Raw genomic sequence first — 27,635 nt, 5'->3', positions numbered from 1 at the left:
TCCTAGAAAAATTAAGTCCCACAGTTTTATAGCTCCTGACAACTCCTACCTAGTCTTCTCACCTAATACGGAAAATTCTAGTTTCTCTTCTCTGTCTTTTGCCCATTTATGAATGTACTCTTGCCTTGCACCAATAAAATGTACTAATCTTTGATACAGTATATGTTATTTAAGATTAAACAGAAGTTCTTTGCCTAAGGCGAAAGGGGCCAAAAGGAATGTTATCTTTTAGATAAGATTATATGTTGGTAGCCATAGCAGTGGGTCTTGAAACTGTTTTCAGCAGATATACATGTGGATTTCTGACTCTCTGCATATGTCTATTTATTTTAACATGCCAAATTTATTTTAATAAACACAAGGAGCTATATATAGTAATAAACACACAAAAATTAGTTGTACAAGTCTCACATGGAAAATAGCTTTATCACTTCAATCATACTTGTTCTTTTAAAAATGTCAATAAAGCAAAAATTCTAGTACCTCTTAAAAAAATTGTTGGAAATTAACCCATATTATTTATCTTTATCCTGACTTATTCTCTTTCTAGAACAGAAACCAATCTAGATAAAGTAGCTAACACAGTATCATAAAAATATTATTGCCATAGGTAACTTAACCAATAGGTAAATAGTAAGTAAAATTTTAGTACACTGGCCATTGAACATAGGTGATATATTAAACAAATCATTTTAACAGATGTATCAGTTGTATTAAACGCTCACAGAAAAATAACCAGCTTAAAGGTTTTTTTAAACAGCAATTCCCAATGATTTATGGACTGCTTAATGCCTACACATAATTAAAATATCACTGTACTGTGATCAGGACAAGCTAATCAATTCTCATTTATACAAATTAAACTTTTTCCACTTCCTTACTAGCTGAATGAAAACTCACATAACCTAACACTTGTGATGAGATTAGTATTTATATCATTAATCATTCAATAAAAAAAGCCTCATTTCAACACGGGGACAGAGTCACAAACATTTATGTTCCTCTCATTTTTTGTACTTATTAGCAAAGGCAAGGAACTTCCCATTTTATTTTGATGGGAATTTGTCCCCATTACTTTTGTCACAACATCTTCTTATATCTATTACTGAAGCATTTTATCTAAGATCAGTGATGTTTGAATGACCAAACAGCATATTTTCTTTAAAGATTTTATTTTTAAGTAATCTCTATACCCAACGTGGGGCTCAAACTTACAACCCTAAGATCAAGAGTCGCATGCACTTCCAACTGAGCCAGCCAGGTGCCCCCAAAACTGTATTATTTTTAAAATTTGCCAAATCACCCCTTCCCTTTCTCAGTAATTACACACAATTCAACAACTTCCCTTTTTAGCACACATTTAAAAATATTACCAACTGCACCAAATCTAAGTCACAGAAGGTTAAAACTGAGAAGGCGGGCGCCTGGGTGGCTCAGTCGTTGGGCATCTGCCTTTGGCTCAGGTCATGATCTCAGGGTCCTGGGATCGAGCCCCGCATCGGGCTCCCTGGTCCGCGGGAGGCCTGCTTCTCCCTCTCCCACTCTCCCTGCTTGTGTCTCTCTCTGTCAAATAAATGAATAGAGTCTTTAGAGAGAAAAGAAAAAAAAAAAAAAAACTGAGAAGGCATTTGGCTAAAGTCAAGGAATCCTAAATCCTGACCCCAATCTGCTTTACCCTGTTTGCCCCTCCACCCTCGCCCCCAACCCTTGAGTTCTCTGGGAAGGTTATGAATAGAAGAAAAGGCCAGGCAGCTACACACTGTTACGAGAAGGCTTTTATTACAAACTTCAAAGTGCCTTGAACTAGGCCAGTCCACATGGAAGGCTCATAGAGCTTAAGGCTCAGCATCAGTATCACTTGGATAGCCTTTGCTGCCTTTCCTCTTTGTCAGCCTATGCTCAAATCTCAGCCAATGGTGAAGAAAGGCCAGTCTAGCAACATACGAAGAAAAACTAAGCCAGTGGAACCATTCAGCTCAGAAACCTACTTAGCTCTGAATACCACCAACAAAACTAAAAAACCAAGAAGAATGAGGAAAGCCAAACAGGATGATAATGCTAGAGAAAGGGGCAAGGCATTCCAGGACAGAGAACTGAAAGAGTAATTATGTTACCAGTAAGATTATGGGCAGAAAAACCAGAATTCTTTAATGTAATATAAATCAAATAAGCAATTAGAAGTTGTAAACAAAGAAAAAAGGGGCAACTTGGTAGAACCAAATAGAAAAGTCTAAAAGGAGGGCATATGTGCTTGAATGTTTAAAGAGCACAGGCTTTTGAATTCCAGTCCTGGGTCTACCACTCTTTACTCAGTGATCATGAATGAAATCCTTAATCTTTCCAAATCTGTTTCTCCACCTGTTTAACAGTAACATCAAAGGGATCTTGTCTGGCACACAGGAAAAGCTCAATATCTGTTAGCTTTTTAAAGAATTAGTAAAACAACAAAAACTTGTCTTCTCCATATTTAGATATTTTATTTCTTTAAATTTACGATGGGGATGGGAGGTGGAAAGAGGGAGACCATACTATACAAAAGGCTGCCAAGAAAGATTCAATAGTAGATATGATGCCTGGGATTTGCATCAAAATAATCCAGTGGGAATAAAATACTGGCCATTAGCTGAGATAGCTAGGGTTTTCATGGTTTTATTCTTTGTTTTCGTCTATGTTTGAAATTTTCCAAAATGAAAGATTTTTTAAAAAATTCCTTTCTCTTTAATTAATATGGTTGAAGAAGTAAACAAGTTCTAGCATCCTTTCTACCTTTGATAAATCATGAATCTGAAAGACAGAAAAAGAACAATAGAAGTATAGAGACAAATGCCTACAAAGGACCTAGAAAATATGCCTACATTGATTGTGAGGAAGGAAAGTGTTCAGGAGGAAGCCTACAAATTCCCATACAGCGGAGATAATAAAAAAACGTGAAAAACAAGCGCACATCAAACTGAACATAAACATGTCTCAGTTTAACAAAGTCAACAATTCTCTCTTCTACATACATTGTACACATTTTTGAAATTTGTATAAACCAATATTTATTTGTTTGTTTATTTATTTAAATAATCTCTACACCCAACGTGGGGCTCAAATTCATGAGTCCAAGATCAAGAGTCACATGCTCCTCCAACTCAGCCAGCCAGGCACCCCTAAACCAATAATTCTAAACATACATGCTTATGTTAAATAGATGTGAATTCTGTTGTATAAAATATATATATATTTCACATTTTCACATGTGGGATTTTCTTTCACCAAGCAAAATACATCCTACAGATCCTCTTAAAATTAGTTTTTCTTCCCTTCACATTATAAGTTTAGGAGAGGGAGAACAGGCCTTTACTCTCTGGAAACAAACCTCTAAAAAGCCAACTAGTAAGAGAAACATACACAATAATCATTTATTAATGATGATGATAAAATGACTCAGATTTTATGAAAAGCAAGCAAACAGTGAATCAAATAATGGTCACAGACTATCTAGTATTACTAATGAGAATAAAAATGCTCATCATACAACAGTTTTCCAATAATAGCAGCTCTCATGGGAAATAATATTGGTGTTAACATCTTCTAACCTAAACGTAAGTCTTGATGTGTTAGCATACTTCACAGAAGTGGAAAACGTCTACGTAATTTCATACAGCGATTGCAGCAAGTTAAATAAAAAATCTGCTTCTGGAAGAGTTCAATTCTGTGTTTTACTTTTACCTTTTACTGTAAGTTAGGTAAATATTTCAAACATTAAAACATCACACAATTATTTCTGTGGATAAGAGGAAGCATTTATGGTAAGGGAAATCCCCTGATTGCTTCAGTTAAGAGTTATTACTCAATGTTTCCCAACTAACCAATTATTTTTTAATACCCATCTTTTCTTCCTACATTCCTAAATAAAGGTAATAAAATAGTGTATGTAAAAGGGTTTTGTTTTTTTTTTTTAAGTATAAAATGTGCTATGTAGGTGTAAGATGGTGACACCATTAATGTAGATTTATCTAGAGCTTTCTATATGTCAAGTTTTGGAGAATTTGTTTATTCCCCTACCTTATTACACTTACTAAAAATCTTGTGAGACAACTTTGTTTCTACATGATCCAGTTCAAACTTTGTAAAAAAAACTGTGATGGACTAACTTCTAATGATTTAGAAGTTATAAGAAATACTTCCTTACTTCAAATGGTAAAGTACAATTGTTAATAGTTTTGAATACAACTGAAAAATACAATTGAGTAAATTTTTTTCTCCTTAGTAGAAAACATCTCAAACATATTAATTTCTTGTTTCCAAATATCAAAACTTCAAATATAAGTCTATAAATTACTGTTACATACATTCTTTTTTCTTGTAGCCATTCCCTTTGACTTACCCTGCTCTTACAATTCAAAAATACACATTACCCAAAACTGGATGATAAGAACTTCATTATCATTCGGTCACTCAACAAAAACTGGCTTTACACATGTAACTTCCTTGGACTACATAACATTCAGAAAACTGATTATGTGATAAATCAAAAGAATCCATATTTCTAACAAAAAATAAACATGTGGAACAAAAGGAAAAAAAACAAGACAATAAATCATTATAAGGTGTCAACTATACAGCCTTCCTAACATACCCCTCACAATCCATTAAGTAAAGGATTCTTAGACTAATTCTCCCACCTACCTCCTAAGATTCTCAATTTCATCCTTAAGACATCATTACACCTGACACTTTGTGACACCAAATCTAACCAATTCAAAAATTGGAGAAACTCACTACTCACAAAATTCAGAAGTCTTTTAAAACAGTATAGTTTAAAACCATAAATAAGATCATATAATAACTTGTAATAAGTAAATATAAACTATCAAATATCTGAGTTTCATAAAATGCAACCAAAAAATACAATCTTAAATTTCAAAATTACTGCCTATTGTATAGATTTCTCTCACCACTCAAACTTAGAAAAGATTCAGACAAAATATCTAAATAAAGATCTCCCTCTGTACCCAAACTTTTGTTATTTACTATTCAAAACTCAAGCATAGAACAGATTTAAATAATGTGGTTTACCACATTATCTGAATTTGATATATGGTATAGAAAGGCAGGAATTTCGAAGATTTGGATAGCAAAGTATATCTGTGTTGTGACACAACTCCATCAAATAACCCAACAATTTTGGGGTCCCTGGCTGACTCAGTCAGTAGAGCATGCAACTCTTGGTCCTGGGGTCATGAGTTCAAGCCCTATGACAGGTGGAGAGATTACTTAAAAAAAAAAAAACAAACACAGGGCACCTGGGTGGCTCAGTCAGTTAAGTTTCCAACTCTTGGTTTTAGGCTCAGGTCATGATCTCAGGGTCGTGAGATCAAACCCCTCAGGGGGCTCTGTGCGCATCACAGAGTCTGCTTGAGATTCTCTCCCTCTCCCTCTGCTCCCCCACTGCCTGTGCTCTAAAATAAATACAGTATTTTTAAAAACCACAATTTTAATAATTCATATAAAAGATATTAAAGCAAGCCTTTCCAGTTATTCTAGTTCTCTCCTATCAATCCACTACTATATATATTATTCCCTTTACAAAGTATTTAAGTTTCCTTCTGATCTGTAATTATTTTTAAATTGAGAGTATGATAAAAAAAATTTGCAAATCATACACTAATGTGGGTCTAGTAACCAGAATATACTCTTACATCTCAACAATAAAAAGACAAATAACTCAATTTTAAAATGAGTTAGGGATCTGAATACACATTTCTCCAAAGAAGATACACAAATGGCCAATAAGCATGTGAAAGAATGCTCAACATCACCGGGGTCATTAGGGAAATGCAAATAAAAACCCACAATGAGATACCACTTCAGACCTACCCACTAAAATAACTATAATCAAAAACAGACAACTAGTAAGAGAAACATACTAGTTATGTTTCTGTTATTAGCAGGGGGGTAGAGAAAATGGAATCTTCATACACTGCTGGTGGGAATATAAAATACTGCATCTGCTTTGGAAAACAGTTTGGCAGTTCTTCAAAAAGTTAAAAAAGTTATCATGTGACCCAGCAATCTCACTCTTACCTACATACCCAAGAAAAGTGGAAACAAATGTTCATAGCAACATAATTCACAACAGGCAAAAAGGGGAAACAGTCCAAATGCCCAACAACTGATGGATAAACAAAACATAGTATGCCTATACAATGCAATATTATTTAGCCACAGAAAACACTAAATGCTACAACATGTATGAATCTTGAAAACATGCTAAGAAGACAGACACAAAAGACCATATATTGTATGATTACATTTATATGAAATACCCAAGATTGACAAATCCACAGAAACAGAAAGACTGGGGATGCCAATGGCTGCGTCGCAGATGGAATGGGAAATGACTGCTAATGGGTTTGGGGTTTCTTTTTCGGGTAATGAAAGTGTTCTGGAATTACACAGTGATGTTTGAACAATGTAGCAAATAAACTAAAATTACTGAATTGTGTATTTTAAAAGGGTGAATTTTATGGTATGTAAATTGTATTTCAATTGAAAAAAGAAAAAATTCAGGGTAAGGACCACTGTACTTGGGATACTTCCTGCATACAAGAGACAATAAAATGAGCTAATAGTTCACACTGGAATTATCCCCAAAACAATGTGCAACTGTAAGGAGTAGTAAAAGAATTTTTTAAATATTCGCAAATAGAGTAGATAATCTGGAGGGTAGTGACGATAAGTTTTTAACCTGAAACTACAAAAACAACAGCTTTGTTTATTCACATCTACCGAATATCCAGATTCCATACAGCAGATGGGTAGACATAAAGGAAGTAAGAAGAGAGAAGTTCTGAGGCATATCAAAACAAATCAAACCCCTCTGCTGAGCTTCACAGCCAGTTTGCAAACCAGGAAATAATGAAAATAATAAATAATGAAAACCAATCTCATTATTTAACACATACTTTTATTTGCCACAAAGATACTTTTCAACTGTTTCCAAATACCAAATGTGACCTCTAAGGATGAAAATTTGTCAATACTAAGGGTGTTCAAAGAATACATATGCCACTGATTTTAGGCCATTCCAAAAATAGGTTTTCTGCAATGGAATATAGTATAGCCTCCAATGAGTTTACTTAAAAGAGACACTGTTTTGGGTAACAGCATCATTCCTGTCAAGATGATTTAAAAAACAATTATGTGTCATTGTTGAGTTCCGCAATGAAATTGTCAAATAAAGGAAACATTCCTCCCCTAAGCTAAGGAGAGAACTGCACTGTAAACCCCAAGGTGGCTAACAAAGAGACCCCACTTTTTAACCTGCATTAGAAAATCCTACAACCTATCTTTGCAAACCTATCATCTATACATCCCCTACATGAATCATGGTTTGCAGTTTAAACAGACTTAAACAGTTTCAACCCATTCTTGTCCTTTGCCACTTTTGCTTGTTTCTCACGACAGAAATGCCTCTTCCGTATTCATCAAAATGAAGCAAAAATCTGCCACCTTCTTCATGAAGCCTTCCTACATCATTTCAAGAAATTTCTTTCACTTCTAAATACCCCTAGCACTCGCGTGCACCATGGTATGGCACCTTTTGCCTTGTACTATTATTGAATACACTATATCTTCTATTTTTGAATACACTATATCTTCTCTAAGTACTAAAATTTCCTTAAGGTTAGGGTAGCCTCCCCTTTCGTCTGCCCACAGTGCCAGGTTCAAATTTAAATGAAGTACTTACCTAACTGCCTTTCATTTCTAAAAACAACACTAATACAAGCAGCTAAATAATTAGGTGGGTGCTCAGAAGTGGCACGTCTCCAGACACTGAACATCTAATTCTCACTGAAAGAAATTACAGGCCATCCAGTATAGCCCATAAGGCTAAAATTTAAAAAAAAAAAAAAAAAAAAAGGTGGGCACCTGGGTGGCTCAGCCAAGCGACTGCCTTCAGCTCAGGTCACGATCCTGGAGTACCTGGATCGAGTCCCGCATCGGGCTCCCTGCTCGGCAGGGAGTCTGCTTCTCCCTCTGACTCTAACCCCTCTCATGTGCTCTCTCTCAAATAAATAAATAAAATCTTAAAAAAAAAAAAAAGGTCATTCAGATGCTTCCTAGAATTGCTCCATCTACAAGCACATCTGAGGGAATCAGGGCAATTTGAAATAACTCTAAGTCAAAAAGACTTACTATGCTCTCCTTTTTCAACCAAGTTGAGTAAACTGAAATCCACACACCTTTCCTTACATTGGGAAGAGCTTTTTGAGAATACAGCAAGGATGAGGAGCAGCCCAGCAATAGGTTACGTCACACCAAGCAGCAGAGAGAACTTCGACCTTCCTGGAATATGGACTGCCATAGTCCCAGAGGCCACCTCAATAATCACCTAGGTACCAAATATCCATCTTGATCATAATCACTGTCTGAAACTGCTACTGACTCCAATTCAACTAAACGTAATAATGGAAACACAAACACCTCCACAATCCTGATGTACCCCACCACACAGTCCCCCCAAACAGGAGAATTAGATTTTGGAAATAAATGAGAATTCATTTTTAATCCAAGACTGCTATAAATTAAGTATCATTTAGAAACCAAATGACCCTAAAGTACTAAAATAATCAGTCAACAGAATGAAATAGAAGGTTAACTGTTCAGAACCAATCTCATTAAAATAAACGAGGAATTATTACGTTTGCTAGTGACAACATAGTTGCCTTTTGCATTATATGAGAATCAATCACTGCTAGCCTTTTTAAGTATAGAAAGTTAACACTACTATTAATTTACTTAGAACTCTCCTCTTAAAAGAAATTACATATAACAAAAGAGAAAATACGAAACCCAATTGATTTTAGCTGTGAGACTATCAACTATGAATTACTGCTCTGCACTCTGGACTTTAAATATCTCCTGAACTTTACTACCTTCAAAGTGGAAATTTGGAGTTAAAAGTATGCTTTAAGGAAACTGATGACCAGATTAAAATCCCCCCTCAAAAAAACGAATCAAAATTTGATACTCAATTCAGTTATTTACAGAATTTTGTTAGTCATTAAGGGAAAAGGAAAAAATAAAAAAAAAACCCACAACCTTGTCAAGCAGCAATAAGTAACCACTAATACTAGCAATGACTGATAAAAAGGGGGCCTGAGGCAGAAGGCAAGGATTCAAAGCAAACAGAATTAGAATAAGATAAACAACTCATTAAAACCATCTAAAGTAACAGTAACTTATGAAAGCTACTGGGTTATAGTCAATTTCAAAACCTTTTAAAAACTAAAAAGCCCTACCAAAAAAAACCAATCTCGAAAAAAGTGAAACAAATACAAGAACTAAAAATTCTTCAAAATAATTTCAGGATTTTTATATTCATAATTCTGAAAACTTACTAATTTCACACTTCTCAAAACCTGCATGCCTTCATAAACTCTTTCATATGATGGTTACAAATAATTCAAAAAGAGCTTAATCTGATATAACATTTTAGCAAATGTAGGATAGATCTGAAAAAATACAGAGACAGAGTAAATGATAACTGATAGCCAAAAGGCTTTCTGGAGGGCAGAGCTGGGCTTGGATTGGCAGGAGGGAAATTTTAAAATTTATCCACAAGTCAACTTACACCAAAAAATTGATTCGTGCCTTTATTACTTACACAGGTATGTTTTTAAAATGTTCTTTAACCTGTGGACAACCAAAGTGATATCAGACACCTTAAAGCATTGTTGCCTGTTTTAATTAATTTTGATGTTACAGTCTAAATCCTTAACAAAATTCACATATATCTTCATAATGAAACACTGCAGAAATGCAAAGGCTTATATTCTCTACGTAAAGGTTACCTTATGTTTCACTTATTTAAAGTTTCTGTTTTGCTTTTTAATCTATTACAGAAAACATCTCTTGTGGGACATTGTAAAGGGCATACCCTCCTGTCAAGCCAGAAAGCTCAAACACAAAGACACTGAGCTAACCAAGTGCTGTAATTCTTCCAAACTGAGCCTCTCCACACCCCCTCCACCCTTCCCCCCAACAGATATGTCTATTAAATCAGTGTCTGTTCTCCCCCTCGCACAACAAAGAGAACTTCTCACCGCATGAAATTGCCGCTGAATGGACACCAGAAAGCAGGATTTGCATAATTCCTTCCAACGAAACCCTGTCGGGAAGGAGGGGATGAGGGGCCCAAGCGTACGGATACAATCTCCTAGATTCTGCTGGGGAAGACCTGGTTCCCAAGAATATTCCCCACGGGGGGAGAGGGGGAGAAAGGGCTGGAATTCTGCGCCTCCCCGAAGACTGGGTCTGGGGGACGGAGGAGCACGAGAAAGCATTTCCCCACACAGCAGCAGCACCGAAGCAAAGATGGGGAAATAACAATGCTGGAGGACAGGAGAGTCAGACACAAGGATGGACTGGGGCTAGGGGGCGGCGGGCGGAGCGGAGACACCACACGGGCCACTTACTTTTTGGAGGGGGGTTAAATATATGAGTTAAGCCCTTATAGTCCCGCCGGCCGCCGCACAGAGGGAAACGGGACCTTGGGAGAGAAAAACAGACAAAACACACAGTGTGAGAGGCGCAGCTCGGCCGCCCGGCCCCTCCTGGGGCGCCCCCGTGCACACTCCCTCCTGCCCGTGGGGGAAAAAACCACCCGAGGCCCGAGAGGCTGGGGGTTGGGGGGGCGAGGCTCTCGGCGAGGCCACGGCTCCGGCAAATACCCGGGGAGGGGACAAGAGCGACCCCCGCTCCGGCTTCTCGGTCGGACCCAGTTCCACCCCCTTTCCTCCCCGCCGCGCACACACCGAACACAAATACACACACACCGACCCGAGCGTCGAGGATTAACTCCCCGGCCGCCGCCGCCGCCCGCAGAGGAAGTGCAGCCGCTGCCCCCCGCGGCCATGACACCCTACTTGGCTCGGTCAGGCGGACCCGGGGCCTGTGACAGCTCCGGCTCCCTCCGCCCCCATCTCCACCTCACGCCTCGCACACGCCCGAGAGCCGGGCGCCCGCCCGCCCGCCGCCGCGCGTGCACGCGGGGACTGGGGCGCGCGCCGCCGCGCGTGGGGGAGGGGAAGCGCAGGATGGGGGAAGGCGCCGGGCAGAGCGGAGGAAGGGGCTGAGCACGCCTCCCACCCCCGTGCCCGGCTCCGCGGAACCGGAGGCGACGCCCCCGGTCAAGTGGCAGCGCCGCGGGGCGAGTCTCCACAATAAGCCGGCGGCGGCGCCGGGCGGCCGGGCGACCGGGCCGGGAGGGGGGGTAAGCGGGGCAGGGAAGGGGCACGCGCTCCCGCCCGAGAGCCCGCCCCGGGGAAGGCGCGCGGAGGGGAGGGGCCGACGCGCGTGCTCAGGCCCGAGCCGGGGAGAGCCCGCCCGGAGGTCGCGCGCGCCCGCACTCCGGGGGGTGGGGGGAGGGGGACGCCCGAGCCAAAGAGGGCGGGCGGGCCGGAGCAGCAATTGCCTCTGCCCCGGCTCCCTCCCTTGTCCGGGGCAGCCGGTGGCGGGGCGGCCCAAGGGCCGGAAGCGGCCGGGGGAGGGTCTCACCTACACAGTGAATGAGCTTGTGGCGCCACGAGTCCAGTTCTTGCCGAAAGCCGCGTCTCTCAACGGAGCATTGCTGCCGCCTACACACCCTCGCCATCTTCTGCCGCCCGCCCGGCCCTGCCTCCGCCGCGGCCCCGCGCACGCCCAGCCGCGTCGCCCGGGGCCGCGCACGCACCCGCGGCCTGGGCGTCGCGCCTCCCGCCGGGGGCGGTGCGGGGGCAGGGCTGGCCTCACCTCGCGGTGGCCCCGGCGTGGTCCTGGGGGCTGCCTGGGCGTGCGCCGGCCGCGCGTTCTGCGAGGCGAGGCCGCCCGAGTGCGGTCTCCGTGTTTCTTGGCCGCGGCCGCCGCCAGCTCTGGCTGCCGGGAAGGCGCCTTCGCGGGGCAGGAGTTCGCCCCGACCCCCGATCCTGCGTCAACTTCGCACTGTGCCCCAAGGCCACCGCTGCCCCTTCCTCTCCCTTCCCGGGGCTTTTTGTTTCTTAAACTAGCCCCATTTGTCACTTCTAACTTGCCTATCACCCCACACCAACTGTTGCGAGTTCCGTGGTAACTGCTTCTCGGAACTTCTCAGCCGGAACTGCTCCTTTCGGGAGCCTGTTTAAGAAACAGTTAATAAATGCCCGGATGCCCGTGGAGGCACTGAGCCCCAAAGTTTTAAAAACTGAGGATATAGTTTATTAAGTCATTGGAAGACTGACTTGGCCAACGTTCGTAAACCCGGTAAAAATGGAATCAAGCGTTTTAAGTAGAAAAACTAGGTTTCTACTACTAACAAGGCTGATCATAGGCGAAATTCTCAAGGTGGCATATACGGAACCCTTCCTCTGTGTGTAGAAAAAGGTTTAAGAAAATGGTGCTAAAGTGAGAGTGGTATTTCAAAAGAAGGCTAAATTAACAATACTTAAAGCAGAGTGTTGGAAAATGGCATAATTCCATATTTCAGGAAAGACTCGAGAAATATTTTCAATGACGAAAGGGATTTTCAGGTGAAAACCTGGGGTAATTAAATCACCCTGCGTAGGGCACTACCTGTTCCATTTAAACATTATTCTGAGCTTAATTACCTGACTGCTATTTGGGAGAGAAAGAGAAAATGGAACGAAAGGAGAAAGCGGGGGGCGGGGGGGGGGGGGGGGGGGAGGCGGCAGAATACAAAAGAAAAAAATGGAAAATAGATCCTTCTTTAGTACCCTAGGGTTCTGGCCTCTTCCTCACCTTTGGGGTTTAAGTTTAAGGACGGTGCATTCCTGCACTGCTTTTAAATATTCAAATTTAAATGTGAAGACTTAATTTTAATTACTGTAGTGGGTAAAACAACGTCATTAAATACTTGCAGGCAAGAATCCCATTGGTGTATTGATTTCTGTCTTTTCAAAGTAGTGGTCATTGTCTCTCAACCAGGCACTTGTGGAATGCCCTGTCTATCCATCAAGAGATGGACTGGGTGGGCCTCTTGGGTAGAACTGGTTTGAAACGTATGAGTAGAAAGGCACTTCTGCTCCCCAAATCTAACACCAATGATTATTCCACAATTCTCAGAAGTCCACGATATTTCGCGTGCTAAAGAGAACTGTCGAATGAACAAACTGTTAAGTCTGGAAGTATTGAATTTCTGTGTACACAAAACTATCCTGAGTAGTGAAGGGAAAGGACAAACATGAAATGAAAGATCGCTGAGGACACCCCCCCCTGCACATGTGATGGCGGGACATCTTGTATCTTCAATCTGAATCTTTTCTTTGCCGCTAGGTGGTAGGTTTGAGTCTTGTAGCTTTTAACCAAGTTTCTATGGTTTTTGGAGGAAGTATGCTTCATAAAGTTTCAAATAAATGAACAACATGTAACTTTAAAATGAGTTAATGAATGTGTTTTCCAATTACCCATATAATCTGCTTGAAATGATCAAGCCAAGGGTAATACTTCCGCAACATAATCTCTTAAAGAGTTTCAGACATGTAGATTAAGAGGATCTTAGAGACTTCAGAGATTGACTCTAATTTGAAGTATGGAATTACAAGCCCAGACAAGTAAAGTGACTTGATGAAAGTTGCATAGCTGCTCAGTAGAAAGAAGGCAACAAAAGCCAGAAGCCAGATTTCCCAGTTCCCAGTTCAATGTTATTTCCATTATTCTACTTTGAATTACAATTATTGTTTCACTTATTTTAATTTGGGAACCAATATGTAGTTGATCTCTCACAAGGTTTATTTGGAAGAAGGGATGAAGGGACAATAGTAATAACTATCATTTATTGAGTATCTACTATATGTCTAACATTGCAACTTTATTTCATTCCATCTGAATAACAATGCCAAAAAGGAGGTAAGATTTTTACCGACTTTTTACATTTTCCAGATTAGAGATTCGAGACTCAGAGGAGTTAAGTGCCTTTGTCCAAGGCCACCAAGTAACCAAATGGCAAAACCAGAATTTTAAGATCTCTCTGACTCCAAAACCCTATAATTGTCCTGCAAGTAGAAGCAGGACTCTGCACGCAGAGGATTCATTTAATTCCATGTGAGAGGTTATGTTCCATTGCACAGTTGAGCAGTTTGACAAAAATGCTGAACTCCTATCATGTGTCAGGCAGTATCCCAGGCACTTAGACACATAGATATCTAAGACATAATTTCTGACCTCTTAACTCTTTTGGCTACCCTGGAATAGGATCTTAGCTGTGAGCTCTTTCCCACTCTGGGGAAGATCGAGCAATACAACACAGTGGCTAAAGAGTAGAATCTGAAGACACAGAGAGATTGATTAGAATCTTTGTTCCATCCCTTAGAACCTGTGTGGCCTTGACAAATTAACTTTCCTGGTCATCAGTTTCCTCATGTGACAAAGAGGATAATAGTCTACAAAATGCAGATTGTGTGAAGATGAAATGAAACAATCATGGACAGTGGCTGTCAAATTGTTAGCATGAAATGACTATCAGTTCTCATGATTAGGCTCCCATCTGCTTGTCCAGTCTGCAGGGTGACAGGAAACCACGATGCTTGTACCATTTGGGATGAATATATAACAGCATGAAGAAATAACAGCAATGACCTTGGCCTTTGAAAACAACATTCCCTAAGTCACATTCTATATTTCTTACAATGGGCAGATGATGGGGAAAAATGGAGCACAGAAAATGACAATCAGAGAGTGGGGGTAGCCACTGTGAACCATAGGACTGGTTGGTCAGGATTATATCAAGCTTGCATCTGACTAGTTGGAAGTGGCATAAACTATGGGAAAGGACGTCAGAGAAATGGGAGGATGAAATGGATTGGAGCCTTTTTAAGAAAGAAATCTCCTGATGGGAGACTTGTTAAAAAACATGGTCCACTTCTCATGAATTCCAGTAAGTGACACTTTTAAAAGCACTTTTCATGGATTATGTCTTTTAGTCCTTACAACAACCCAATTAAGCATCCCCATTTGATAACAGAGCACAGACAGGCTAAGTAATTTACCTAACTACAGGTTATGGTAGATTTGGATTCAAACCGAAGCAATCTGGGGCGCCTGGGTGGCTCAGTCGATTAAGTGTCTGCCTTCAGCTCGGGTCATGATCCCAGAGTCCTGGGATCGAACCCCAAGTCTGGTTCCCTGCTTAGCAGGGGTCTGCTTCTCCCTCTGCCCCTCCCCCTGCTCATGCTCTCTCTCTCTCTCTTTCTCTAATACATAAATAAAATCTTAAAAAAAAGAAACAACCCAGGCAATATGGCTGCAGAGGCAGCTCTTTAATCTTCTCATTATTTTGCTTCCTGTACTGCAGGGAAAATGGGACTTAGAGTGAGAGACAAGACCTAGCGGACAGAAGGGAAGCCGGGACACTTGGTGGAACTGCTCCTTTAGGGGCTCTTCGTGCTTTAGTAAAAGACTTTCCAAGTTCCTCTCTTTTCAGTCTGCCTGTGTGCCCAGAAAACTTTATGGCTTTACTTTATGTTATGTGTGTGACAGATTTTTTTTCTTTTAAAGTTGTTTTGAGATATATTTCACACACTATAAAATTTACCTGTCAGTGGTTTTTAGTATATTTACAGAGTTGTGCAACCATCACCACAATCACTATTAGAACATTTTCATCAGCCCCAAAGAAACCCCATGTGTATTAGCAGTTACTCCCCATTCCCTCCTTTCCTCAAATCCTGGCAACAACGAATCTACTTTCTATGTCTGTGAATTTTCTTCTTCTGGACATTTCAGGTAAATTGAATCATACAACTGGTGGTCTTTTGTGACTGGTTGCTTTCACTGATCACAGTGTTTGCAAGGTTCATCTACGTTGTAGTATGTATCAATGCTTACTTCCTTTTCATTGTCAAATAATATTTCATCATATGGATATACAGCGTTTTGTTTATCCATTCCAATTGATGGATACTTGATTGACTTCATTTTTTGGCTATTATAGATAATGCTGTAATGAATATTTGTAAACAAGGTTTTGTGTGAATGTATGTTTTCATGTTTGTTTTAAATATGAATATGCGTATGTATCCTATTTTGAAATAGTTTCAAATTATAGAAAAGTTGCAAGAACTCCTATATTCCCCTCTCACAAATTCCCCAATTGTTAATATCTTATCACATCTGCTTTTGGTCTCTATGTATCTATATATATGGTTTTGTTCTTGTTGAGTCTTTTTATGAACAATCTGATAGAAAACTACAGACTTGACTCCCATCATCCCTAAGTATCCAGTGTGAATGTCCATAAAGCAAAGACACTTTCCTTCATAACCATGATATAACCCTCCATCACATCAAGAGATCAACACTGATACAATACAGGCCCCATTAAAATTTCACTCTCTGTTAACAACAATGTCTCTTTTCCTTTTCTGGTCCAGAATCCCATCCAGGAAGTTACACTGAATTTAATTGCATGTATTCTCAGTCTCTTTGATTTGGGTACAATTCCTCAGTCTTTTCTTGTTTTGTTTTGTTTTTGTTTTTGTTTTATGACCTTGACAGTCCTAAAAAGAACAGGCCTCTCATTCTGTAGGATGATCCTCAACTGGATCTGTGCAGTGTTGCTCATGACTAGACTCAGGCCATACATTTTGACAAGAAAACCACAGAAATGAGGCTGGGGTCTCTGGGCATCTCATCGAGGGCTCATGATGTCAACTCTTCACATAATTGTGATGAAAATTTTGTTCATCTGGTCAAGTGGTTTTCTCCACCATAAAATCACCATTGTTTCCTTTTTACTTGATAAATATTTTGTAGGGAGATATTCTGAGATTATGCCAATGTCCTGTCCCTTGCCCTACCCACCAGGCTTAACATCCATGAATCATTGCCTGAATCGCTTGTCACATCATGATGGTCAAAAAGTGATCTTCTTACTTCATCATTTCTTCTGTATTAACTAGGTTACATTCGAATATAAGAGTTTTTCCTCTTTCCCGTTTACTTATTTATTCATTACTTATGGACTCATCATTTACTGTAATGCATTGTAATGTATTGCTGTAGTTATTGTCATCGTCCCAGATTTGGCCAGTGGGGGTCACTTCAAACTTTTATCCTGTTGGCATACCCCCATCATTCTACAAACAATTTCCTCACTTTCTGGTACAGCTAGATGTTGTAGGCTCATTTTGTATTTTCTCTGCCTCAGCTCTAGAACGAGCCCTGGTTACTTTTGGTGGAGGATAGTATTCAGAAATCAAGATTTGGACTCAGTGTGTTCACTCCTACTGGGGTGTCATTAGCAACAGTCTTAGCAACAGTCGGAGCTAGGAAATATATGTGTGTATATGCATATATATATATACGCATATGCCTATATTTATATTTCTATATCTGTCTCTAAATATACTTAAATACCATGAGTTTACGCTGATGCATTTGATTCCAATCCATCACCTCTGAATACTTGCAAGCCTTTCCCTGCTACACACTTATAAATCCCCCTTTGACAATGAGAAACCAGGTTCCCATATTTTTTCATATTGACTTCGGTATATTTATTTGCTTGATCCCCACTGTATTTAACAATCCCCTGACCACACGGGCTGCCTCCTTGTCCTGCTACCTCCAGAAACCCTTCTCAAGAGTGTCATCTTCTGGCTACCCAAATATCATCTGCATGGCACACCACTATCCAGTGGATGTCAATTCTCCCCACATTGAATGGCATACATTCTGTGCCATTCTAACCAAAATTCCAAAAGGAACTCAAACTTTCCAAAATTTATAAAGAAAAATAAAGATCCATGAATAATTACGATGTCGGTTTTGAAAAAGAAGAGCAGGGGCACCTGGGTGGCTCAGTCGGTTAAGCATCCAGCATCTGGCTTGATTTCCACTCATGATCTCAGGGTCAGAGATAGAGCCCCACGTGAGGCTCTGCGCTGGGTGTGGAGCCCTCTTAAGATTCTCTCTCTCCCTCTCCCTCTCCCCCTACCCCACCCCCTGCACACACACTCGTGCTCTCTTTCTCTCTAACAACAACAAAAAACTTCTTTAAAAAGAAAAAGAAGAGCAAAGAAGAATATGTTAGACATGGAAATGTACAACTGAGATCCTTCTTCAAGGAAGAAGTCACAGTCTGGCTTGTAGGGAGCGTGATCACTACATAGCCCCCAGCTGTCAGCTGCTTCAGGGTTAGCCTCAGCTGCTTGGAGCTACCTTGCCCAAGGTCACATCTTTCTAGGGCTGCCGGGATATGGTGACTAAGGGCTAGCAGGCTATAGCCTGGTCATTTCTGCCTGATGCTGGACACTCTGACAGATAACACTTGTTCCAAAGTACTTCATGGGTTTGGCTGAGGCTTTGTCGACCTGCATCTTAGTTTGATTACTTTCTCTGCCCAGTTCTGTTCTCCCCCACCAAATTCCCTTTCACAGATGCTAATCCCTAATAAACCTTTTGCATCCCAAAGTTCATCTCCAATTCTGCTTCCAGGGAATCTGACATGTGACAAGGAGAGATTCACTGTACTAGATATTTTAGGGCCATAGTAATAAAATTACCATGAGATATTTTCCCAAATGATAATGGGAAATTATCTAATTAACTAAGATATAATTAACTAAGATATAAAGAGTTTTCAGAGGTTGTAGGAATAAAACTTAAATATCTTTAGCATTGGGACACCTGGGTGGCTCAGTTGGTTAAGCCTCTGCCTTCAGTTCAGGTCATGATCCTGGAGTCCTGGGGGGACTCAGCGGGGAGCCTGCTTCTCCCTCTGCCTGCCACTCCCCCTGCTTGTGCATTCTCTCTCTGACAAATAAATAAATACAATCTTTTAAAAAAATATCTTTAACATTTTATTAAGGAGTAAAGGAGGCTTTTTTTCTATAAGCCCTCATAATCATATTCTATGTTGATCTTTATGCTGATCTATTTACCTGAACACATGGTATTTTGTTCATCTGGTTCTCAGGAAAAAACAAACAAACAGACATTTCAGTGTTGTCTTTGTTAGGTGACTATAGGGGGGAAAAAGAAAAAAAGAATCACCAGAAAGGAGTTATTTTTAACGAGGTAGCAAATGAAGGTTGTTTCCATGGAAAATTTGTTTCAATTTTTAAGCCTGAAAAGGTATAAAATGCATCTGAGTTGGGCAAAATGAAAGTGTTTAAAACCAAAGGAAGTCTTCAAAGAAAAGTTGAAGTAAGAAAAAGAAAGTTCGGTAAAATCACAGAGAGTGCTTCAATATTCTCGCTGAGCTTTGGCAAAATGTACATTTCAAAATTTATATCTGACACTTCCCTGCTGAGCAAGGAGCCTGATGTGGGACTCGATCACAGAACCCTGGGATCATGACCTGAGCTGAAGGCAGATGCTTAACCAACTGACCCACCCAGGTGCCCCATACTAGGTTATTATAAAAAGTAGCTTCATCAGTGTATGTGAATCTTAATTATTTCTTGAAGATAATAAAGTATTAATACAAAAAAAAGCCACAATACAGATTTCTTAAAAACCTAAAACTATCAGTTTAGGGGAAAAAACGCAGAGTAACTTATATGAATTTGTGGAATAATGATACTATTTATTGAGTGAGTACTCCAAGTCTTGAGCTAAGCACTTTGCCTGCCTTATTTTATTTCATACTGAAAACAATTCTACAAAATAGGTACTATTTTTAAATACCAGAGATGGGAAAAATAAAGCACAGAGTTTAAATATCTTACTCTAATTCACACAACGGGTAGATGGAAAAATTTGAACTCAGGAGATTCTAGTAATTTGGTTTTTATCCTTTTCACTGTAGTGTCTCACAGATGAAGGTAAATGCTAGGGTGGCTTTGTATGTAATTAAAAGATAGCCAAACTTCCTTTTTACTTTGTCTATATCAATTTAAACACCGTGCTATTGACATTTAACAAATGCTTACCCACTAAGTCTTTGAAGTTCTACATCATTTAATTGGGATTGTTGTTTCTTCAAGCATAAAAGCTCCTGGGCTAATACAGGTATTCTTGAAAGATGATAAAAGCATTAGAATATATTTAATAATTCCACTAATCCATCCACACTCTTTTTAAAAAAAAAAAATCCCGTTAATACTCTTTTATTTGTGATTTCTCATTGAAATGCCTTCTCTTAAGTTCAAGCGCTGTCATTTGTCACTAAAGCCATGTTATGCTGTGCTGACTGTCTTATCCAATTACATATGGTTATGACTTATTATTTTGCCTGCAGCACAGGCCTTTAATTTCTTCTCAAGCGTTGTCTTATTGATCTAATAACAGTTCTTTCCAAATCAATTGAAATGCAGAAGTAACAAATTCCAAAGCATATACTGTGGAAGACTTGAAATATAGCATAAAACAAAGGGCAACTCCCCTGCTCATGGAATGGGTGACATTTCACATTCAGAGAAAGAGAATAAATATACTCAAGTGATGAATGACATCTTGATCTTTTCCACACATTCACTTAAAAAAAAAAAAGAAAATATAACCTCCACTAGTTGCTTGCAGTTGACGTAACCTTAGCATAAAAAAACTCTTCTTGAAAATTACTCTGTAACATCTCTCTGAAAGCTTTTATTCTTTCAGAGTCTGCTTGACAGATGCTCTCCTAGATGCAGAGCGCTAATGATGCCAATAAACTAGGTGTTCCAAGCAGACAGGGATGTTGCCGCACAGACACTCGTTCATATTGTGTGACACTTTGGGTTCTGGCAAACTCAATCGGTCACTTCTTTGACCTATCACCCTTTCAGAAACTTCAGGACCACTCTCATCATTATACTTCTGAAATCAGTTGGACATCTCTTTTGATAATGCTTTATGACCTTCAACAAATCACTGATTTTTCCGGCCCTCATTTTCTACTTCTTTAAAAGGAGAATGCTCGACTAAGTATTCCCAACTTTCCTTAGAGCTTGAGTTATCTTAAGTTATTAGAATTCATCAATGTCAAGTGCTTGAAAGTTTCAGACAAATAATTTTACATTTACATATTTTAATAAAATACCTCAATATGTAAAAGAGAATTGCAAAATTGTGTTGTACATACCATGGCATATAATGTAAGATAAGTAGACTCAACTTTGGATGAACCCACACATCTTAATTTGACATAACTAATATTATAGTAACTGATATTTGTTCTTCATATGTGTATAATATCACCTTCAGAACTTAAGATAGTAGTTTTCCAGGAAGGAGACAGTATATGTAGGAAATTTATGCATACCTCTTGGTGAAAGCATGGCCAACAGCTTCAAAATTCCACACATACCTTAAGGGGATATGAAAACTAGAAGTCTTCATTTGACCCCTGAAATATCCAATGTCTTCCTACAACCCCATGTATATACCAAAATTTCTTGCTGTTCCCTGCACGGGGGTCTTCTGCCCCAGGGCCAGTCCTGGATTCTCAGCTTCCAGCTATAGTCAGCAAGTGTCCCCAGGGCAAACATATCTATAGATCCTCAGTGTCACTCAGTACCTCCTCTAAAGCCATCAACTGTTCTCTATTTAGGTGCTGTCCCCCCCTCCCCCACTAGTAGATACTGTGTTATGCTTTCTTTTCAAATTCATATCTGAATCTTTAGTCAAATGTATACTTTGCCTTGTTTACTGTGGTTTCACTGTTTGGGGAATATATATCTGAATCAACTTTCAAATGCGTATTTTACCTTATTTACTTTTTTAAAAATTTTATTTTATTATGTTACGTTACTCACCATACATTACATCATTAGTTTTTGAGGTAGTGTTCCATGATTTGTGCATAACACCCAGTGCTCCATTCGGTACGTGCCCTCTTTAATACCCATCACCAGGCTAACCCATCCCCCCACCTCCTCCCCTCTAGAACCCTCAGTTTGTTTCTCAGAATCCATAGTCTCTCATGGTTTGTCTCCCCTTCCGATTCCCCCCCCCCTTCATTTTCCCCTTCCTGCTATCTTTTTTTTTTTTTAGCATATAATGTATTATTTGCTTCAGGGGTACAGATCTGTGATTCAACAGTCTTACACAATTCACAGCGCTCACCATAGCACATACGCTCCCCAATGTCTATCACCCAGCCGCCCCATCCCTCCCACCCCCCACAACTCCAGCAACCCTCAGTTTGTTTCCTGAGATTAAGAATTCCTCATATCAGTGGGATCATATGATACATGTGTTTCACCTTATTTACTCTTAATACCCCACACGGCCCACAACTGATTTTTCAAACACAAGGAAAAAGAGGGGCATCTGGCTGCCTCAGTTGGTAGAGCATGTGGCTCTTGATCTCAGGGTCCTGAGTCTGAGCCCCAAGCTGGGCGTAGAGCTTACTTAAAAAAAAAAAAGAAGCAGTAGCTTTCACGACTTTGAATTCTGTCAGTATGGGAGGCTAGACGATATAAAACATCCCATTATTCCAAAGCAAGGAGATTCTGGAAGAGGTTGATTTTTTAATACGTCACAAGGGATTGCAATAAATAAAGAAAATCTTCAAGTGGTCCGTAATAAAAAGTATGCCAAAACCAGATGGGAGTGTGAGTAGCAAAACGCTTGCAGGTTGTACTGCCCTGAGGGTAAATACATCAGTGCATCAACGGTTCAGAGACCAAACCTGGGGCTAGTTCCAAATACACTTCTTGAACCTCGAAGCTGAGAGCCTAAATTGAGGAAAGATCTTTGAAAAAAGCTAAAGTAGTTCCCAAGATGGTACTTCCTGTTGGCTCCCAGTAGAAGCATCAAAAAATCCCCAGTTTAGGCCTGTAGGATCCCCAAAGATAAATACATAATCTTACAATCAGAGATTGGCAAACATAAGAGAAAATAAGCCACTATGACCTACAATCAGAACAACAGATCTAGACGTCCATGATTATCAGATATTGGAATTATAAAATCGAAATATAAAATAACTTTGTATGAAATTTTAAAATTGAATTACGAAAATGATCAAGCCAATAAGACTATCTACCGAAAGTGGGAATTTTTGAAATAGAATTAGAACGTACTTGGGCACCTGGGTGGCTCAGTTGGTTAAGTGTCTGTCTGCCTTCGGCTCAGGTCATGATCTCAGGGTCCTGGGATCCAGCACCACCCCCCATCCCCCCAACCCCCACCCCCCCACCCCCGGTTTGGCTCCCTGCTCAGCAGGGAGTCTGCTTCTTCCTCTCCCTCTGCACCAGCCCCCTGCTCCTGCTCTCTCGCACTCTCTCAAATAAATAAAAACTTTATTTTTTTAAAGATTTTATTTACTTATTTGAAGAGAGAGAGCATGAGCTGGGGGAGAGGCAGATGGAGAGAGAGGCCAACTCCCGGCTGAGCTGGGGGCCTGATGTGGAGCTCAATCCCAGGACCCTGGGAACATGACCTGAGCCAAAGGCAGATGCTTAACTGACTGAGCCACCCAGGTGCCCCTCAAATAAATAAAATCTTAAAAAAAAGAAAAAGAAAGAAATAGAGTGTTCTTGAAAATATATGTTAAAAATATAATTGTTGACATTTTAAAATTTCATAAAGCCATTGGTTGAACAGCAGATTAGGCACAGATGTTAAGGATGTAATAGAAGTTGGATCTAAATAAATCACTTAGAATGCCATACAAGAAAACAAGGGGATGAACATTTTGAAAGTGGGATTGGGAAACATGGAAAATAGAATAATTAATCTAGTTTATGGATTTCTGGGGGATAAATTAGTGAGAACAGAGAAGAAATAGCTGATAAGTTAATAGATGATAACTTTTCACTACTGACAAAAGATATAAATCCATAAACACCCAAAACATCCGCAAGCTTGATAAATAAAACACTACACCTAGATACTTTATAAACTCCAGAACACAAAGGAATACTTTACAAGCGGCTTAGGAGAAAAAATGATTTGGAATGAATGACCACCTGACTGCAGATTCCACAGCAACAATTCAGGTTAGAAAACAAATTGAGCAATGTCTTCCAAGTGCCAAAAGAACCTATTAACCTGGAATCAGAAAACGATGAAGGACAGTTGGAAGGCAGGCAGGCAGGGTCCCCCTGCCCTAAGAGGAAACCGCCCTTAAAAGGATTTTATACCACCCTTTCCCACGTGATAGATAGATGACAAAAACCTGATTGGATGACAGGTGGAGAGTGAGAGTTAATCAGATTAAAACAGCACTCCAACAAGCCCATAAAAACCCCTAGACTTAGAAACTTGTTGTAACCCTCTCGGGTCCCCTCTCTCTTTGGGGGCTGTGTACTATCCCTCAGTATTACCCTCCCTCTTTGAGAGCTTTGTACTATCACTCAATAAACTTTACTACTGTTCAGTAAAACCTTGCTTTGCTGCCCACCACTCTGGTTTATCTCTTCATTCTTCAAAGCGGCATGACCAAGAAACTCGGGCACGGAAGGAAAAGGAAATCCTGTAACAAAAACGATTTGTCCACTCTCAATTCTGTACCTAGCAAAATCTCAATTCTGTACCTAGCAAAATTATCTTTCAAGAATGAAGGCAGGGGCACCTGGGTGGCTCAGGAGGTTGGGCGCTGGACTCTTGATTTTGGCTCAGGACTCTTGATTTTGGCTCAGATCTTGGGAGTCCTAAGATCCAGCCCCATTTTGGGCTCCTGGCTCAGCAGGGAGTCTTGCTTGTCTCCCTCTCCCTCTGCCCCTCCCTCTGCCTATGCCCACCTGCACACGGGCTCTCTCTCTCTCCCTCTCAAATAAATCTTAAAAAAGAATGAGGGCCCGGGCGCCTAGGTGGCTCAGTCGTTAAGCATCTGCCTTTGGCTCGGGTCATGATCCCAAGGTCCTGGGATCGAGACCCACATTGGGCTCCCTGCTCTGCGGGAAGCCTGCTTCTCCCTCTCCCACTCCCCCTGCTTGTGTTCCCTCTCTATCTCTCTCTCTGTCAAATAAATAAAAATTAAAAAAGAATGAGGGCAGAATAAATTATTTTGAGATTAATATTTGAGAGAATCTGCCACAGATCTTCCCCAAAAGAATTTTTTTTTTTTTGTAACCAAAAGAACTTTAAAAAAAATGACTTTCGGAAGAAGAAAAATCTTGGAACAAAGACCTGAGATCTGGTGAGTAATAGTGAGCAAAGAAATTGGTAAACTTGTGGGTAACATTAAATAAACATTATTTATATGAAGTAAAAACCTTACAATGTCTCATTTGTGTGTTTTTTAAAGGACTAAATGAAAATACTGAGTAACAATAAGTTATGAGTTAGGAGTGAAGGATTTAGAGGTAAGTAAAGACTTTGTATAATTCAGCAGAGGAACAGATATGAACCATAGAGTTGTTGGTATAAGTAGGCATGATAAACTTTTCAAGAATAACTAGTAAAAGAATGGGAATAGTATATAGATCTTAAAAATGTAAGAGGTAAAATGAAATAAAAAAAGAACCAACAGAAACTTTAATTTTTTTTTAAGATTTTATTTATTTGACACAGAGAGACACAGCAAGAGAGGGAACACAAGCAGGGGGAGTGGGAGAGGGAGAAGCAGACTTCCCGCAGATCAGGGAGCCCGATGTGGGACTCGATACCAGGACCCTGGCATCATGACCTGAGCCAAAGGCAAACGCCTAATGACTGAGCCACCCAGACACCCCAAAAACTTTTAATTTTTTAAAGAAAAAAAAGCAAATCATTGAAAAAGCAAAACATATACACAGAGAAAAGTTAATGATAGAAACAAATTCTATGTGCTTAGACTAAAATTCCAGTTAAAATTCAGAGATTGTCATATTGTTATAAAAAAGAATGTCCAAACTTTCTAGGGCTGGCCATAAATGAATAATGGGTACTATATGTACTCTCTCACCATTTACAACTATGAAATTGCCAAAATACATGAAGCAATTATTTGTAGGCATTGAACAATAGATAGTGCTGATCTGTGATCTTTGAGAAAATGAAATACATGAGGTGAGCTCCATATTCAACCCAGTTTTCTGCCTGGGCACCTTCTCCAAACCATGGTGCAAGGAGGTGGAGACTAAGGAGAGCATAGAGATCTTGCTGAGCGCAGGAGGCAGAAACTGGGGTTCTAGAATACTGTAGTGATGGTAATGTGTGAGGCGGGTTAGAAGAAAGGAAAGAGCCACACAAAAAAGCAGCTCAAAAATTATGCAAAGGGATTCCTTTATCGGAAATCCAGTCGTTGACTGAATGCTAAGTAAGCTGCACGTGCCCAAGAGAACATCCAGGAGACCTGAGAGAAAACAGCTGCTAGGGGGTTGTAAGAACAGAGATCCTTGGAGTCACACAGTCCTGGGAGATTAGAGTTCTAAGCAGACAAAGTAGAGAGATCTTGATGTTTTACTCTGGGCTTTGAGTTTGGATCTCAAAACTCTCATGCCTAAGGAACAGGGCTCTTTTAGCTGTTGAATATGGGAACTCTAGATTCGCCCTAAAAAAGTAAAAAAACAAAGCTCTGACAAGATCCGGCTAATCCAAATTAAAAATTAACTTACTTCCAGAAAAAGAAAAGTCTTAACATTTTAAGTAGACATTTTAAGAAGTAACTTTTTTTTAATTAAAGATTTTATTTATTTATTTGAGAGAGTGAGAATGAGAGAGAGTACATGAGAGGGGGGAGGGTCAGAGGGAGAAGCAGGCTCCCCGCTGAGCAGGGAGCCCGATGCGGGACTCGATTCCGGGACTCCAGGATCATGACCTGAGCCAAAGGCAGTTGCTTAACAAACTGAGCCACCCAGGCGCCCCAAGAAGTAACTTTTTTTTAAAGATTTTATTTATTTATCTGACAGAGAGACAGCGAGAGAGGGAACACAAGCAGGGGGAGTGGGAGAGGGAGAAGCAGGCTTCCCGCTGAGCGGGGAGCCCGATGCAGGGCTCGATCCCAGGACCCTGGGACCATGACCTGAGCAGAAGGCAGACGCTTAATGACTGAGCCACCCAGGCACCCCTAAAAAGTAACATTTTAAGAAGACAAAAAAATCCAGCTGCTCTGCCATGTAGTATCAACAACATTCAGTAAAACTTACTAGTTGTAAGACTATGCTTTCAGGGATCATTTCTACAGTTTGTTACTAGAGAAGTTTCTCTGTGTAGAATACCCGAAACCAGGAGGAGGGGGAAACAGTGTCCCTTGGTGAGTGAGAAGCTGACTCTGGGTGTTCTTTTTGCAACTGTGCTTTGTCATTGATGATTGTTCTTCTTGTCCTTCAGAGAAGCTAGAGGGAAGGGATGCCGTCTGAGTAAAACAAACAAAAAAACTTACTAGTTGTGAGAAGGAGGAGAATGTGATAAATCACCAGGGAGGAGACAAAAATAGAAACATATTCAGAGATGGCAGAAATTTTTTTTTAAAGCTTTTATTTACTTATTTCACAGAGAGCAAGAAAGCACAAGCAGGGGGAGAGGCAGAGGAAGAGGGAGAAGCCGGCTCCCTGTCCCAATGACAGAGATTTTTTTTTTTAAGATTTTATTTATTTATTTGCGAGAGAGAATGAGAGACAGAGAGCATGAGAGGGAGGAGGGTCAGAGGGAGAAGCAGACTCCCCGCTGAGCAGGGAGCCCGATGCGGGACTCGATCCCAGGACCCTGGGATCATGACCTGAGCCGAAGGCAGACGCTTAACCGACTGAGCCACCCAGGCGCCCCGACAGAGATTTTTTTTAAAGGACCTCAGAATAGGGGCGCCTGGGTGGCTCAGT

General features: G+C 40.4%; 1 protein-coding gene and 1 non-coding gene across 2 annotated transcripts in view; one reads left to right on the top strand and one right to left on the bottom strand.

Moving 5' to 3' along the window:
• Positions 1-11,655, bottom strand: part of LCOR (ligand dependent nuclear receptor corepressor) — a 140,219-nt gene extending 128,564 nt beyond the window's left edge. Inside the window, exons 1-2 of the mRNA XM_035026164.1 lie at positions 11,555-11,655; positions 10,470-10,543 (exon numbers count right to left, since the gene is read on the bottom strand). The gene's annotated coding sequence lies outside the window, so the exon portion shown is untranslated. The remainder of the gene's footprint in view (positions 1-10,469; positions 10,544-11,554) is intronic.
• Positions 11,656-26,970: 15,315 nt separating this feature from the next.
• Positions 26,971-27,178, top strand: LOC117998794. The gene has a single exon (XR_004676083.1). It is a non-coding gene; the product is annotated as a small nucleolar RNA U3 (small nucleolar RNA).
• Positions 27,179-27,635: the final 457 nt, after the last annotated feature.

This window comes from Mirounga leonina, unplaced genomic scaffold (assembly GCF_011800145.1).
Source record: "Mirounga leonina isolate KUSES-001 unplaced genomic scaffold, KU_Mleo_1.0 Mir_114, whole genome shotgun sequence".
In the NCBI taxonomy this organism is placed as follows: domain Eukaryota; kingdom Metazoa; phylum Chordata; class Mammalia; order Carnivora; family Phocidae; genus Mirounga; species Mirounga leonina.
Note: the sequence above shows the minus strand (reverse complement) of the source record. Positions and strands in the feature narration are given on the sequence as shown.